Below are 13,610 nucleotides of genomic sequence, written 5' to 3'. Positions count from 1 at the left end.
TTCGGGGAGTGAGGGAATGGACGTCGTACCAGAGACAGTTGGAACACTGGGGGGGGAGTCGGGTGAGGGGGGTTTATCGCGGACTTTGGCGATGGTCGTGGGTTTGGCAGAAGCATCAGGGGGGGTGATTAAGGAGGGTGAGGGGAAGCAGAAACAGCTGGTGGTGGGGGAGGAGGGGAGAGAGAGGATGGATTGGGGAGAGGTGGTGTCTGATGAGGAAAAGAGGGGGGCACGGGACGTCCTTGCGAAGCGGAAGCAGAAGAGTAAGAGGAAATTAGTGGCAGTAGCTGAACAGTGCAAGGCTAAAGGAGGTAGGACAGTTGGGGGGGACCCCAACCCCTTTGGGGTGTTGGACCCCGGGTCCTTGGAGGGGGGAAGTGAGGTGGGGGGGGCTGGTAGTGATGGGATGAGTCAGGGAGGGAGTGTCGGTGAGAGTATTGGAGGGGAGACAGGGGAGATAGTGGAGAGCGGTAGTCTCTCCTCTGTGGGAGTAGTGCTGGGAAGTGGGGTAGAAGTTTCTGGGGTTAGTGATTCGGGAGTGGTGCAAGGAACTAAGCATAAGGAGGCGCTACGGAGTACTGGGGAGGGGTCGGGGATTAGCAAAGAGGTTTCGGTTTTGGGGGAATGGGGAGAGCGTAGGCGGGGTCGGGTTCAGGTTTCAGGGGATGGCAGATGGGAGTATGCTTTAGGTGACTGGCCGGCTGTTAAGAATTTCTCACTCGTTTGTGAGGTGGGTTTTCAGTGTAGTGTCCAGGATGAAGGGTGGATAAGGTTGACTGATTATCTTGAGCGGCGTCATCCGACGATGAGATTTGAGTATATGGTATCGGGGGTTGCGATGGTTGCTGTGCGACTGTTAAGTTTGACTAAGGAGGAATGTGAGGCAGCGACACGGGAATTGTCGGAGGGGTTGGTTAGGAAGTGATGGGGTGAGGATGGATTGAGGAAGGGGCGGGGTTATGGTAATGTTGGGTGGAGGGCTCTAAGTTGGGGGGTTATGCCTACGGGTTATGGGATTTTTAAAGTCTTTCCCTTGTTTTTGTTACGTATTTTCCTTGGTTGAATTACAATGTTTCGTTTTGTGCAATATGGGGATCCGATGTAAGTTTTTTTTTTTGGTTGCGAGGGGTTTTTGGCACCCTGACTTGGTTAGTTGTGGTTGTTAGTGTGGTTGTCTTTACGGTGTGTTTGGTTTTGTTAAGGTCCTTTTTAGGGATGTTAAATTCTGTGGTTGTTCATGGAATTGTATGGTTGTAATATTGATGTTTGTTTATATATGACCTGTTTTTCAATAAAAAAAAAAAAAAAAAAAAAAAAAAATCTGTTCTTATCAGTTTAATATCTGATACGTCCCCCATCGGGGGACCACATATTAAACGGATTTTTGGAACAGGGAGCTGGATCAGGAGCTTGCTCCGTCCTCTCCACGCATCGGCCCGGTATTGCAGCGCCTCCGGGAACGGTGCACTACCTTCTCTCAGCGGTGAAAAGACAGACGTAGCTAGCAAGCAAGCGAGGTGGACCGGAGCTCCTTCCTCTCCGGTCTCGTCTCTCGTCCATCTGTGTGTCTCTGTGTCTCTCTCTCTCCCCCTCCCCGTTCCCGTGCTCCCTCCGTGCACTTTCCCGCGCCTCGACTCTCTCGGCAAGCAGGCCGGCCCCCTTTTCGGCTCCCGTGCGTTTTCCCTCCCAAAAACTTAGTTTTTTCCTCCTTTTTCCAGGGAGGCAGGCGTGGCTTGTGTGTGTGTGTGTGTGTGTGTGTGTGTGTGTGTGTGTGTGTGTGTGTGTGTGTCCCCGTCCTTGCAGGCGGGCCCCTTTCGACAGCCGGCCGTTTTCCCTCCAAAAAACTTAGTATATACACCTTTTCTTTCTTTTTTTCGGCAGGCAGGCAGGTGTGTGTGTGTCCCCGTCCCTCCCGAGAGAGCGCTGCCCCTTGCCTCTGCCCGCAGGTGCCGACGGTCCGCTTTCGCTTGCAGCTCACTCGGCACGGCTGCTGCTGGTGGGAGGGGCCTAAGCTAAGGAGGCCGGCCGGCTGGCGCCCCCCGCGGCTGCGGTCGTTGTCGGGCCGTTGACAGGAGATCAAAGAGCAGGGCCCCCGCCCGGGACTGGCGGGCAGGCAGGCGAGCAAGCAGGCAGGCAAGAGAGGGGGAGAGCGGAGTCCGGGCGGCCGGCAGCCGCGTGCGGACCGGGCTCCAGAGGCGTCGGCCTGCGCCGCTGCGCGCCAGCCGGACGCCCGCGCGCCCGCCCAAGGCCGGCGTCGGGCATCGCTTCTCGGCCTTTTGGCTAAGATCAAGTGTAGTATCTGTTCTTATCAGTTTAATATCTGATACGTCCCCCATCGGGGGACCACATATTAAACGGATTTTTGGAACAGGGAGCTGGATCAGGAGCTTGCTCCGTCCTCTCCACGCATCGGCCCGGTATTGCAGCGCCTCCGGGAACGGTGCACTACCTTCTCTCAGCGGTGAAAAGACAGACGTAGCTAGCAAGCAAGCGAGGTGGACCGGAGCTCCTTCCTCTCCGGTCTCGTCTCTCGTCCATCTGTGTGTCTCTGTGTCTCTCTCTCTCCCCCTCCCCGTTCCCGTGCTCCCTCCGTGCACTTTCCCGCGCCTCGACTCTCTCGGCAAGCAGGCCGGCCCCCTTTTCGGCTCCCGTGCGTTTTCCCTCCCAAAAACTTAGTTTTTTCCTCCTTTTTCCAGGGAGGCAGGCGTGGCTTGTGTGTGTGTGTGTGTGTGTGTGTGTGTGTGTGTGTGTGTGTCCCCGTCCTTGCAGGCGGGCCCCTTTCGACAGCCGGCCGTTTTCCCTCCAAAAAACTTAGTATATACACCTTTTCTTTCTTTTTTTCGGCAGGCAGGCAGGTGTGTGTGTGTCCCCGTCCCTCCCGAGAGAGCGCTGCCCCTTGCCTCTGCCCGCAGGTGCCGACGGTCCGCTTTCGCTTGCAGCTCACTCGGCACGGCTGCTGCTGGTGGGAGGGGCCTAAGCTAAGGAGGCCGGCCGGCTGGCGCCCCCCGCGGCTGCGGTCGTTGTCGGGCCGTTGACAGGAGATCAAAGAGCAGGGCCCCCGCCCGGGACTGGCGGGCAGGCAGGCGAGCAAGCAGGCAGGCAAGAGAGGGGGAGAGCGGAGTCCGGGCGGCCGGCAGCCGCGTGCGGACCGGGCTCCAGAGGCGTCGGCCTGCGCCGCTGCGCGCCAGCCGGACGCCCGCGCGCCCGCCCAAGGCCGGCGTCGGGCATCGCTTCTCGGCCTTTTGGCTAAGATCAAGTGTAGTATCTGTTCTTATCAGTTTAATATCTGATACGTCCCCCATCGGGGGACCACATATTAAACGGATTTTTGGAACAGGGAGCTGGATCAGGAGCTTGCTCCGTCCTCTCCACGCATCGGCCCGGTATTGCAGCGCCTCCGGGAACGGTGCACTACCTTCTCTCAGCGGTGAAAAGACAGACGTAGCTAGCAAGCAAGCGAGGTGGACCGGAGCTCCTTCCTCTCCGGTCTCGTCTCTCGTCCATCTGTGTGTCTCTGTGTCTCTCTCTCTCCCCCTCCCCGTTCCCGTGCTCCCTCCGTGCACTTTCCCGCGCCTCGACTCTCTCGGCAAGCAGGCCGGCCCCCTTTTCGGCTCCCGTGCGTTTTCCCTCCCAAAAACTTAGTTTTTTCCTCCTTTTTCCAGGGAGGCAGGCGTGGCTTGTGTGTGTGTGTGTGTGTGTGTGTGTGTGTGTGTGTGTGTGTGTGTGTGTCCCCGTCCTTGCAGGCGGGCCCCTTTCGACAGCCGGCCGTTTTCCCTCCAAAAAACTTAGTATATACACCTTTTCTTTCTTTTTTTCGGCAGGCAGGCAGGTGTGTGTGTGTCCCCGTCCCTCCCGAGAGAGCGCTGCCCCTTGCCTCTGCCCGCAGGTGCCGACGGTCCGCTTTCGCTTGCAGCTCACTCGGCACGGCTGCTGCTGGTGGGAGGGGCCTAAGCTAAGGAGGCCGGCCGGCTGGCGCCCCCCGCGGCTGCGGTCGTTGTCGGGCCGTTGACAGGAGATCAAAGAGCAGGGCCCCCGCCCGGGACTGGCGGGCAGGCAGGCGAGCAAGCAGGCAGGCAAGAGAGGGGGAGAGCGGAGTCCGGGCGGCCGGCAGCCGCGTGCGGACCGGGCTCCAGAGGCGTCGGCCTGCGCCGCTGCGCGCCAGCCGGACGCCCGCGCGCCCGCCCAAGGCCGGCGTCGGGCATCGCTTCTCGGCCTTTTGGCTAAGATCAAGTGTAGTATCTGTTCTTATCAGTTTAATATCTGATACGTCCCCCATCGGGGGACCACATATTAAACGGATTTTTGGAACAGGGAGCTGGATCAGGAGCTTGCTCCGTCCTCTCCACGCATCGGCCCGGTATTGCAGCGCCTCCGGGAACGGTGCACTACCTTCTCTCAGCGGTGAAAAGACAGACGTAGCTAGCAAGCAAGCGAGGTGGACCGGAGCTCCTTCCTCTCCGGTCTCGTCTCTCGTCCATCTGTGTGTCTCTGTGTCTCTCTCTCTCCCCCTCCCCGTTCCCGTGCTCCCTCCGTGCACTTTCCCGCGCCTCGACTCTCTCGGCAAGCAGGCCGGCCCCCTTTTCGGCTCCCGTGCGTTTTCCCTCCCAAAAACTTAGTTTTTTCCTCCTTTTTCCAGGGAGGCAGGCGTGGCTTGTGTGTGTGTGTGTGTGTGTGTGTGTGTGTGTGTGTGTGTCCCCGTCCTTGCAGGCGGGCCCCTTTCGACAGCCGGCCGTTTTCCCTCCAAAAAACTTAGTATATACACCTTTTCTTTCTTTTTTTCGGCAGGCAGGCAGGTGTGTGTGTGTCCCCGTCCCTCCCGAGAGAGCGCTGCCCCTTGCCTCTGCCCGCAGGTGCCGACGGTCCGCTTTCGCTTGCAGCTCACTCGGCACGGCTGCTGCTGGTGGGAGGGGCCTAAGCTAAGGAGGCCGGCCGGCTGGCGCCCCCCGCGGCTGCGGTCGTTGTCGGGCCGTTGACAGGAGATCAAAGAGCAGGGCCCCCGCCCGGGACTGGCGGGCAGGCAGGCGAGCAAGCAGGCAGGCAAGAGAGGGGGAGAGCGGAGTCCGGGCGGCCGGCAGCCGCGTGCGGACCGGGCTCCAGAGGCGTCGGCCTGCGCCGCTGCGCGCCAGCCGGACGCCCGCGCGCCCGCCCAAGGCCGGCGTCGGGCATCGCTTCTCGGCCTTTTGGCTAAGATCAAGTGTAGTATCTGTTCTTATCAGTTTAATATCTGATACGTCCCCCATCGGGGGACCACATATTAAACGGATTTTTGGAACAGGGAGCTGGATCAGGAGCTTGCTCCGTCCTCTCCACGCATCGGCCCGGTATTGCAGCGCCTCCGGGAACGGTGCACTACCTTCTCTCAGCGGTGAAAAGACAGACGTAGCTAGCAAGCAAGCGAGGTGGACCGGAGCTCCTTCCTCTCCGGTCTCGTCTCTCGTCCATCTGTGTGTCTCTGTGTCTCTCTCTCTCCCCCTCCCCGTTCCCGTGCTCCCTCCGTGCACTTTCCCGCGCCTCGACTCTCTCGGCAAGCAGGCCGGCCCCCTTTTCGGCTCCCGTGCGTTTTCCCTCCCAAAAACTTAGTTTTTTCCTCCTTTTTCCAGGGAGGCAGGCGTGGCTTGTGTGTGTGTGTGTGTGTGTGTGTGTGTGTGTGTGTGTGTGTGTGTGTGTGTGTCCCCGTCCTTGCAGGCGGGCCCCTTTCGACAGCCGGCCGTTTTCCCTCCAAAAAACTTAGTATATACACCTTTTCTTTCTTTTTTTCGGCAGGCAGGCAGGTGTGTGTGTGTCCCCGTCCCTCCCGAGAGAGCGCTGCCCCTTGCCTCTGCCCGCAGGTGCCGACGGTCCGCTTTCGCTTGCAGCTCACTCGGCACGGCTGCTGCTGGTGGGAGGGGCCTAAGCTAAGGAGGCCGGCCGGCTGGCGCCCCCCGCGGCTGCGGTCGTTGTCGGGCCGTTGACAGGAGATCAAAGAGCAGGGCCCCCGCCCGGGACTGGCGGGCAGGCAGGCGAGCAAGCAGGCAGGCAAGAGAGGGGGAGAGCGGAGTCCGGGCGGCCGGCAGCCGCGTGCGGACCGGGCTCCAGAGGCGTCGGCCTGCGCCGCTGCGCGCCAGCCGGACGCCCGCGCGCCCGCCCAAGGCCGGCGTCGGGCATCGCTTCTCGGCCTTTTGGCTAAGATCAAGTGTAGTATCTGTTCTTATCAGTTTAATATCTGATACGTCCCCCATCGGGGGACCACATATTAAACGGATTTTTGGAACAGGGAGCTGGATCAGGAGCTTGCTCCGTCCTCTCCACGCATCGGCCCGGTATTGCAGCGCCTCCGGGAACGGTGCACTACCTTCTCTCAGCGGTGAAAAGACAGACGTAGCTAGCAAGCAAGCGAGGTGGACCGGAGCTCCTTCCTCTCCGGTCTCGTCTCTCGTCCATCTGTGCGTCTCTGTGTCTCTCTCTCTCCCCCTCCCCGTTCCCGTGCTCCCTCCGTGCACTTTCCCGCGCCTCGACTCTCTCGGCAAGCAGGCCGGCCCCCTTTTCGGCTCCCGTGCGTTTTCCCTCCCAAAAACTTAGTTTTTTCCTCCTTTTTCCAGGGAGGCAGGCGTGGCTTGTGTGTGTGTGTGTGTGTGTGTGTGTGTGTGTGTGTGTGTCCCCGTCCTTGCAGGCGGGCCCCTTTCGACAGCCGGCCGTTTTCCCTCCAAAAAACTTAGTATATACACCTTTTCTTTCTTTTTTTCGGCAGGCAGGCAGGTGTGTGTGTGTCCCCGTCCCTCCCGAGAGAGCGCTGCCCCTTGCCTCTGCCCGCAGGTGCCGACGGTCCGCTTTCGCTTGCAGCTCACTCGGCACGGCTGCTGCTGGTGGGAGGGGCCTAAGCTAAGGAGGCCGGCCGGCTGGCGCCCCCCGCGGCTGCGGTCGTTGTCGGGCCGTTGACAGGAGATCAAAGAGCAGGGCCCCCGCCCGGGACTGGCGGGCAGGCAGGCGAGCAAGCAGGCAGGCAAGAGAGGGGGAGAGCGGAGTCCGGGCGGCCGGCAGCCGCGTGCGGACCGGGCTCCAGAGGCGTCGGCCTGCGCCGCTGCGCGCCAGCCGGACGCCCGCGCGCCCGCCCAAGGCCGGCGTCGGGCATCGCTTCTCGGCCTTTTGGCTAAGATCAAGTGTAGTATCTGTTCTTATCAGTTTAATATCTGATACGTCCCCCATCGGGGGACCACATATTAAACGGATTTTTGGAACAGGGAGCTGGATCAGGAGCTTGCTCCGTCCTCTCCACGCATCGGCCCGGTATTGCAGCGCCTCCGGGAACGGTGCACTACCTTCTCTCAGCGGTGAAAAGACAGACGTAGCTAGCAAGCAAGCGAGGTGGACCGGAGCTCCTTCCTCTCCGGTCTCGTCTCTCGTCCATCTGTGTGTCTCTGTGTCTCTCTCTCTCCCCCTCCCCGTTCCCGTGCTCCCTCCGTGCACTTTCCCGCGCCTCGACTCTCTCGGCAAGCAGGCCGGCCCCCTTTTCGGCTCCCGTGCGTTTTCCCTCCCAAAAACTTAGTTTTTTCCTCCTTTTTCCAGGGAGGCAGGCGTGGCTTGTGTGTGTGTGTGTGTGTGTGTGTGTGTGTGTGTGTGTGTGTGTGTGTGTGTCCCCGTCCTTGCAGGCGGGCCCCTTTCGACAGCCGGCCGTTTTCCCTCCAAAAAACTTAGTATATACACCTTTTCTTTCTTTTTTTCGGCAGGCAGGCAGGTGTGTGTGTGTCCCCGTCCCTCCCGAGAGAGCGCTGCCCCTTGCCTCTGCCCGCAGGTGCCGACGGTCCGCTTTCGCTTGCAGCTCACTCGGCACGGCTGCTGCTGGTGGGAGGGGCCTAAGCTAAGGAGGCCGGCCGGCTGGCGCCCCCCGCGGCTGCGGTCGTTGTCGGGCCGTTGACAGGAGATCAAAGAGCAGGGCCCCCGCCCGGGACTGGCGGGCAGGCAGGCGAGCAAGCAGGCAGGCAAGAGAGGGGGAGAGCGGAGTCCGGGCGGCCGGCAGCCGCGTGCGGACCGGGCTCCAGAGGCGTCGGCCTGCGCCGCTGCGCGCCAGCCGGACGCCCGCGCGCCCGCCCAAGGCCGGCGTCGGGCATCGCTTCTCGGCCTTTTGGCTAAGATCAAGTGTAGTATCTGTTCTTATCAGTTTAATATCTGATACGTCCCCCATCGGGGGACCACATATTAAACGGATTTTTGGAACAGGGAGCTGGATCAGGAGCTTGCTCCGTCCTCTCCACGCATCGGCCCGGTATTGCAGCGCCTCCGGGAACGGTGCACTACCTTCTCTCAGCGGTGAAAAGACAGACGTAGCTAGCAAGCAAGCGAGGTGGACCGGAGCTCCTTCCTCTCCGGTCTCGTCTCTCGTCCATCTGTGCGTCTCTGTGTCTCTCTCTCTCCCCCTCCCCGTTCCCGTGCTCCCTCCGTGCACTTTCCCGCGCCTCGACTCTCTCGGCAAGCAGGCCGGCCCCCTTTTCGGCTCCCGTGCGTTTTCCCTCCCAAAAACTTAGTTTTTTCCTCCTTTTTCCAGGGAGGCAGGCGTGGCTTGTGTGTGTGTGTGTGTGTGTGTGTGTGTGTGTGTGTGTGTCCCCGTCCTTGCAGGCGGGCCCCTTTCGACAGCCGGCCGTTTTCCCTCCAAAAAACTTAGTATATACACCTTTTCTTTCTTTTTTTCGGCAGGCAGGCAGGTGTGTGTGTGTCCCCGTCCCTCCCGAGAGAGCGCTGCCCCTTGCCTCTGCCCGCAGGTGCCGACGGTCCGCTTTCGCTTGCAGCTCACTCGGCACGGCTGCTGCTGGTGGGAGGGGCCTAAGCTAAGGAGGCCGGCCGGCTGGCGCCCCCCGCGGCTGCGGTCGTTGTCGGGCCGTTGACAGGAGATCAAAGAGCAGGGCCCCCGCCCGGGACTGGCGGGCAGGCAGGCGAGCAAGCAGGCAGGCAAGAGAGGGGGAGAGCGGAGTCCGGGCGGCCGGCAGCCGCGTGCGGACCGGGCTCCAGAGGCGTCGGCCTGCGCCGCTGCGCGCCAGCCGGACGCCCGCGCGCCCGCCCAAGGCCGGCGTCGGGCATCGCTTCTCGGCCTTTTGGCTAAGATCAAGTGTAGTATCTGTTCTTATCAGTTTAATATCTGATACGTCCCCCATCGGGGGACCACATATTAAACGGATTTTTGGAACAGGGAGCTGGATCAGGAGCTTGCTCCGTCCTCTCCACGCATCGGCCCGGTATTGCAGCGCCTCCGGGAACGGTGCACTACCTTCTCTCAGCGGTGAAAAGACAGACGTAGCTAGCAAGCAAGCGAGGTGGACCGGAGCTCCTTCCTCTCCGGTCTCGTCTCTCGTCCATCTGTGTGTCTCTGTGTCTCTCTCTCTCCCCCTCCCCGTTCCCGTGCTCCCTCCGTGCACTTTCCCGCGCCTCGACTCTCTCGGCAAGCAGGCCGGCCCCCTTTTCGGCTCCCGTGCGTTTTCCCTCCCAAAAACTTAGTTTTTTCCTCCTTTTTCCAGGGAGGCAGGCGTGGCTTGTGTGTGTGTGTGTGTGTGTGTGTGTGTGTGTGTGTCCCCGTCCTTGCAGGCGGGCCCCTTTCGACAGCCGGCCGTTTTCCCTCCAAAAAACTTAGTATATACACCTTTTCTTTCTTTTTTTCGGCAGGCAGGCAGGTGTGTGTGTGTCCCCGTCCCTCCCGAGAGAGCGCTGCCCCTTGCCTCTGCCCGCAGGTGCCGACGGTCCGCTTTCGCTTGCAGCTCACTCGGCACGGCTGCTGCTGGTGGGAGGGGCCTAAGCTAAGGAGGCCGGCCGGCTGGCGCCCCCCGCGGCTGCGGTCGTTGTCGGGCCGTTGACAGGAGATCAAAGAGCAGGGCCCCCGCCCGGGACTGGCGGGCAGGCAGGCGAGCAAGCAGGCAGGCAAGAGAGGGGGAGAGCGGAGTCCGGGCGGCCGGCAGCCGCGTGCGGACCGGGCTCCAGAGGCGTCGGCCTGCGCCGCTGCGCGCCAGCCGGACGCCCGCGCGCCCGCCCAAGGCCGGCGTCGGGCATCGCTTCTCGGCCTTTTGGCTAAGATCAAGTGTAGTATCTGTTCTTATCAGTTTAATATCTGATACGTCCCCCATCGGGGGACCACATATTAAACGGATTTTTGGAACAGGGAGCTGGATCAGGAGCTTGCTCCGTCCTCTCCACGCATCGGCCCGGTATTGCAGCGCCTCCGGGAACGGTGCACTACCTTCTCTCAGCGGTGAAAAGACAGACGTAGCTAGCAAGCAAGCGAGGTGGACCGGAGCTCCTTCCTCTCCGGTCTCGTCTCTCGTCCATCTGTGTGTCTCTGTGTCTCTCTCTCTCCCCCTCCCCGTTCCCGTGCTCCCTCCGTGCACTTTCCCGCGCCTCGACTCTCTCGGCAAGCAGGCCGGCCCCCTTTTCGGCTCCCGTGCGTTTTCCCTCCCAAAAACTTAGTTTTTTCCTCCTTTTTCCAGGGAGGCAGGCGTGGCTTGTGTGTGTGTGTGTGTGTGTGTGTGTGTGTGTGTGTGTCCCCGTCCTTGCAGGCGGGCCCCTTTCGACAGCCGGCCGTTTTCCCTCCAAAAAACTTAGTATATACACCTTTTCTTTCTTTTTTTCGGCAGGCAGGCAGGTGTGTGTGTGTCCCCGTCCCTCCCGAGAGAGCGCTGCCCCTTGCCTCTGCCCGCAGGTGCCGACGGTCCGCTTTCGCTTGCAGCTCACTCGGCACGGCTGCTGCTGGTGGGAGGGGCCTAAGCTAAGGAGGCCGGCCGGCTGGCGCCCCCCGCGGCTGCGGTCGTTGTCGGGCCGTTGACAGGAGATCAAAGAGCAGGGCCCCCGCCCGGGACTGGCGGGCAGGCAGGCGAGCAAGCAGGCAGGCAAGAGAGGGGGAGAGCGGAGTCCGGGCGGCCGGCAGCCGCGTGCGGACCGGGCTCCAGAGGCGTCGGCCTGCGCCGCTGCGCGCCAGCCGGACGCCCGCGCGCCCGCCCAAGGCCGGCGTCGGGCATCGCTTCTCGGCCTTTTGGCTAAGATCAAGTGTAGTATCTGTTCTTATCAGTTTAATATCTGATACGTCCCCCATCGGGGGACCACATATTAAACGGATTTTTGGAACAGGGAGCTGGATCAGGAGCTTGCTCCGTCCTCTCCACGCATCGGCCCGGTATTGCAGCGCCTCCGGGAACGGTGCACTACCTTCTCTCAGCGGTGAAAAGACAGACGTAGCTAGCAAGCAAGCGAGGTGGACCGGAGCTCCTTCCTCTCCGGTCTCGTCTCTCGTCCATCTGTGTGTCTCTGTGTCTCTCTCTCTCCCCCTCCCCGTTCCCGTGCTCCCTCCGTGCACTTTCCCGCGCCTCGACTCTCTCGGCAAGCAGGCCGGCCCCCTTTTCGGCTCCCGTGCGTTTTCCCTCCCAAAAACTTAGTTTTTTCCTCCTTTTTCCAGGGAGGCAGGCGTGGCTGTGTGTGTGTGTGTGTGTGTGTGTGTGTGTGTGTGTGTGTGTGTGTGTGTCCCCGTCCTTGCAGGCGGGCCCCTTTCGACAGCCGGCCGTTTTCCCTCCAAAAAACTTAGTATATACACCTTTTCTTTCTTTTTTTCGGCAGGCAGGCAGGTGTGTGTGTGTCCCCGTCCCTCCCGAGAGAGCGCTGCCCCTTGCCTCTGCCCGCAGGTGCCGACGGTCCGCTTTCGCTTGCAGCTCACTCGGCACGGCTGCTGCTGGTGGGAGGGGCCTAAGCTAAGGAGGCCGGCCGGCTGGCGCCCCCCGCGGCTGCGGTCGTTGTCGGGCCGTTGACAGGAGATCAAAGAGCAGGGCCCCCGCCCGGGACTGGCGGGCAGGCAGGCGAGCAAGCAGGCAGGCAAGAGAGGGGGAGAGCGGAGTCCGGGCGGCCGGCAGCCGCGTGCGGACCGGGCTCCAGAGGCGTCGGCCTGCGCCGCTGCGCGCCAGCCGGACGCCCGCGCGCCCGCCCAAGGCCGGCGTCGGGCATCGCTTCTCGGCCTTTTGGCTAAGATCAAGTGTAGTATCTGTTCTTATCAGTTTAATATCTGATACGTCCCCCATCGGGGGACCACATATTAAACGGATTTTTGGAACAGGGAGCTGGATCAGGAGCTTGCTCCGTCCTCTCCACGCATCGGCCCGGTATTGCAGCGCCTCCGGGAACGGTGCACTACCTTCTCTCAGCGGTGAAAAGACAGACGTAGCTAGCAAGCAAGCGAGGTGGACCGGAGCTCCTTCCTCTCCGGTCTCGTCTCTCGTCCATCTGTGCGTCTCTGTGTCTCTCTCTCTCCCCCTCCCCGTTCCCGTGCTCCCTCCGTGCACTTTCCCGCGCCTCGACTCTCTCGGCAAGCAGGCCGGCCCCCTTTTCGGCTCCCGTGCGTTTTCCCTCCCAAAAACTTAGTTTTTTCCTCCTTTTTCCAGGGAGGCAGGCGTGGCTTGTGTGTGTGTGTGTGTGTGTGTGTGTGTGTGTGTGTGTGTCCCCGTCCTTGCAGGCGGGCCCCTTTCGACAGCCGGCCGTTTTCCCTCCAAAAAACTTAGTATATACACCTTTTCTTTCTTTTTTTCGGCAGGCAGGCAGGTGTGTGTGTGTCCCCGTCCCTCCCGAGAGAGCGCTGCCCCTTGCCTCTGCCCGCAGGTGCCGACGGTCCGCTTTCGCTTGCAGCTCACTCGGCACGGCTGCTGCTGGTGGGAGGGGCCTAAGCTAAGGAGGCCGGCCGGCTGGCGCCCCCCGCGGCTGCGGTCGTTGTCGGGCCGTTGACAGGAGATCAAAGAGCAGGGCCCCCGCCCGGGACTGGCGGGCAGGCAGGCGAGCAAGCAGGCAGGCAAGAGAGGGGGAGAGCGGAGTCCGGGCGGCCGGCAGCCGCGTGCGGACCGGGCTCCAGAGGCGTCGGCCTGCGCCGCTGCGCGCCAGCCGGACGCCCGCGCGCCCGCCCAAGGCCGGCGTCGGGCATCGCTTCTCGGCCTTTTGGCTAAGATCAAGTGTAGTATCTGTTCTTATCAGTTTAATATCTGATACGTCCCCCATCGGGGGACCACATATTAAACGGATTTTTGGAACAGGGAGCTGGATCAGGAGCTTGCTCCGTCCTCTCCACGCATCGGCCCGGTATTGCAGCGCCTCCGGGAACGGTGCACTACCTTCTCTCAGCGGTGAAAAGACAGACGTAGCTAGCAAGCAAGCGAGGTGGACCGGAGCTCCTTCCTCTCCGGTCTCGTCTCTCGTCCATCTGTGTGTCTCTGTGTCTCTCTCTCTCCCCCTCCCCGTTCCCGTGCTCCCTCCGTGCACTTTCCCGCGCCTCGACTCTCTCGGCAAGCAGGCCGGCCCCCTTTTCGGCTCCCGTGCGTTTTCCCTCCCAAAAACTTAGTTTTTTCCTCCTTTTTCCAGGGAGGCAGGCGTGGCTTGTGTGTGTGTGTGTGTGTGTGTGTGTGTGTGTGTGTGTCCCCGTCCTTGCAGGCGGGCCCCTTTCGACAGCCGGCCGTTTTCCCTCCAAAAAACTTAGTATATACACCTTTTCTTTCTTTTTTTCGGCAGGCAGGCAGGTGTGTGTGTGTCCCCGTCCCTCCCGAGAGAGCGCTGCCCCTTGCCTCTGCCCGCAGGTGCCGACGGTCCGCTTTCGCTTGCAGCTCACTCGGCACGGCTGCTGCTGGTGGGAG

General features: G+C 61.6%; 13 non-coding genes across 13 annotated transcripts; all 13 read left to right on the top strand.

Moving 5' to 3' along the window:
* The first annotated feature begins 1,279 nt into the window (after positions 1 to 1,279).
* On the top strand, positions 1,280 to 1,473 carry LOC148806188 (U2 spliceosomal RNA). Its single transcript, XR_016089691.1, has one exon. It is a non-coding gene; the product is annotated as a U2 spliceosomal RNA (small nuclear RNA).
* A 787-nt stretch (positions 1,474 to 2,260) lies between these two features.
* Positions 2,261 to 2,451, top strand: LOC148806187 (U2 spliceosomal RNA). The gene has a single exon (XR_016089707.1). It is a non-coding gene; the product is annotated as a U2 spliceosomal RNA (small nuclear RNA).
* A 775-nt stretch (positions 2,452 to 3,226) lies between these two features.
* On the top strand, positions 3,227 to 3,417 carry LOC148806186 (U2 spliceosomal RNA). Its single transcript, XR_016089706.1, has one exon. It is a non-coding gene; the product is annotated as a U2 spliceosomal RNA (small nuclear RNA).
* A 783-nt stretch (positions 3,418 to 4,200) lies between these two features.
* Positions 4,201 to 4,391, top strand: LOC148806185 (U2 spliceosomal RNA). The gene has a single exon (XR_016089705.1). It is a non-coding gene; the product is annotated as a U2 spliceosomal RNA (small nuclear RNA).
* Positions 4,392 to 5,164: 773 nt separating this feature from the next.
* Positions 5,165 to 5,355, top strand: LOC148806184 (U2 spliceosomal RNA). Its single transcript, XR_016089704.1, has one exon. It is a non-coding gene; the product is annotated as a U2 spliceosomal RNA (small nuclear RNA).
* A 787-nt stretch (positions 5,356 to 6,142) lies between these two features.
* LOC148806183 (U2 spliceosomal RNA) lies at positions 6,143 to 6,333 on the top strand. The gene has a single exon (XR_016089703.1). It is a non-coding gene; the product is annotated as a U2 spliceosomal RNA (small nuclear RNA).
* Positions 6,334 to 7,106: 773 nt separating this feature from the next.
* LOC148806182 (U2 spliceosomal RNA) lies at positions 7,107 to 7,297 on the top strand. Its single transcript, XR_016089702.1, has one exon. It is a non-coding gene; the product is annotated as a U2 spliceosomal RNA (small nuclear RNA).
* A 785-nt stretch (positions 7,298 to 8,082) lies between these two features.
* Positions 8,083 to 8,273, top strand: LOC148806181 (U2 spliceosomal RNA). The gene has a single exon (XR_016089701.1). It is a non-coding gene; the product is annotated as a U2 spliceosomal RNA (small nuclear RNA).
* A 773-nt stretch (positions 8,274 to 9,046) lies between these two features.
* On the top strand, positions 9,047 to 9,237 carry LOC148806180 (U2 spliceosomal RNA). Its single transcript, XR_016089700.1, has one exon. It is a non-coding gene; the product is annotated as a U2 spliceosomal RNA (small nuclear RNA).
* A 769-nt stretch (positions 9,238 to 10,006) lies between these two features.
* Positions 10,007 to 10,197, top strand: LOC148806179 (U2 spliceosomal RNA). The gene has a single exon (XR_016089698.1). It is a non-coding gene; the product is annotated as a U2 spliceosomal RNA (small nuclear RNA).
* Positions 10,198 to 10,968: 771 nt separating this feature from the next.
* Positions 10,969 to 11,159, top strand: LOC148806178 (U2 spliceosomal RNA). Its single transcript, XR_016089697.1, has one exon. It is a non-coding gene; the product is annotated as a U2 spliceosomal RNA (small nuclear RNA).
* Positions 11,160 to 11,941: 782 nt separating this feature from the next.
* Positions 11,942 to 12,132, top strand: LOC148806177 (U2 spliceosomal RNA). Its single transcript, XR_016089696.1, has one exon. It is a non-coding gene; the product is annotated as a U2 spliceosomal RNA (small nuclear RNA).
* Positions 12,133 to 12,905: 773 nt separating this feature from the next.
* On the top strand, positions 12,906 to 13,096 carry LOC148806176 (U2 spliceosomal RNA). Its single transcript, XR_016089695.1, has one exon. It is a non-coding gene; the product is annotated as a U2 spliceosomal RNA (small nuclear RNA).
* The last annotated feature ends 514 nt before the right edge of the window (positions 13,097 to 13,610 follow it).

Source organism: Atractosteus spatula, unplaced genomic scaffold, assembly GCF_055471065.1.
Source record: "Atractosteus spatula isolate fAtrSpa1 unplaced genomic scaffold, fAtrSpa1.hap1 Scaffold_56, whole genome shotgun sequence".
Taxonomy (NCBI): domain Eukaryota; kingdom Metazoa; phylum Chordata; class Actinopteri; order Semionotiformes; family Lepisosteidae; genus Atractosteus; species Atractosteus spatula.
This window is presented reverse-complemented; position numbering and strand designations above follow the sequence as displayed.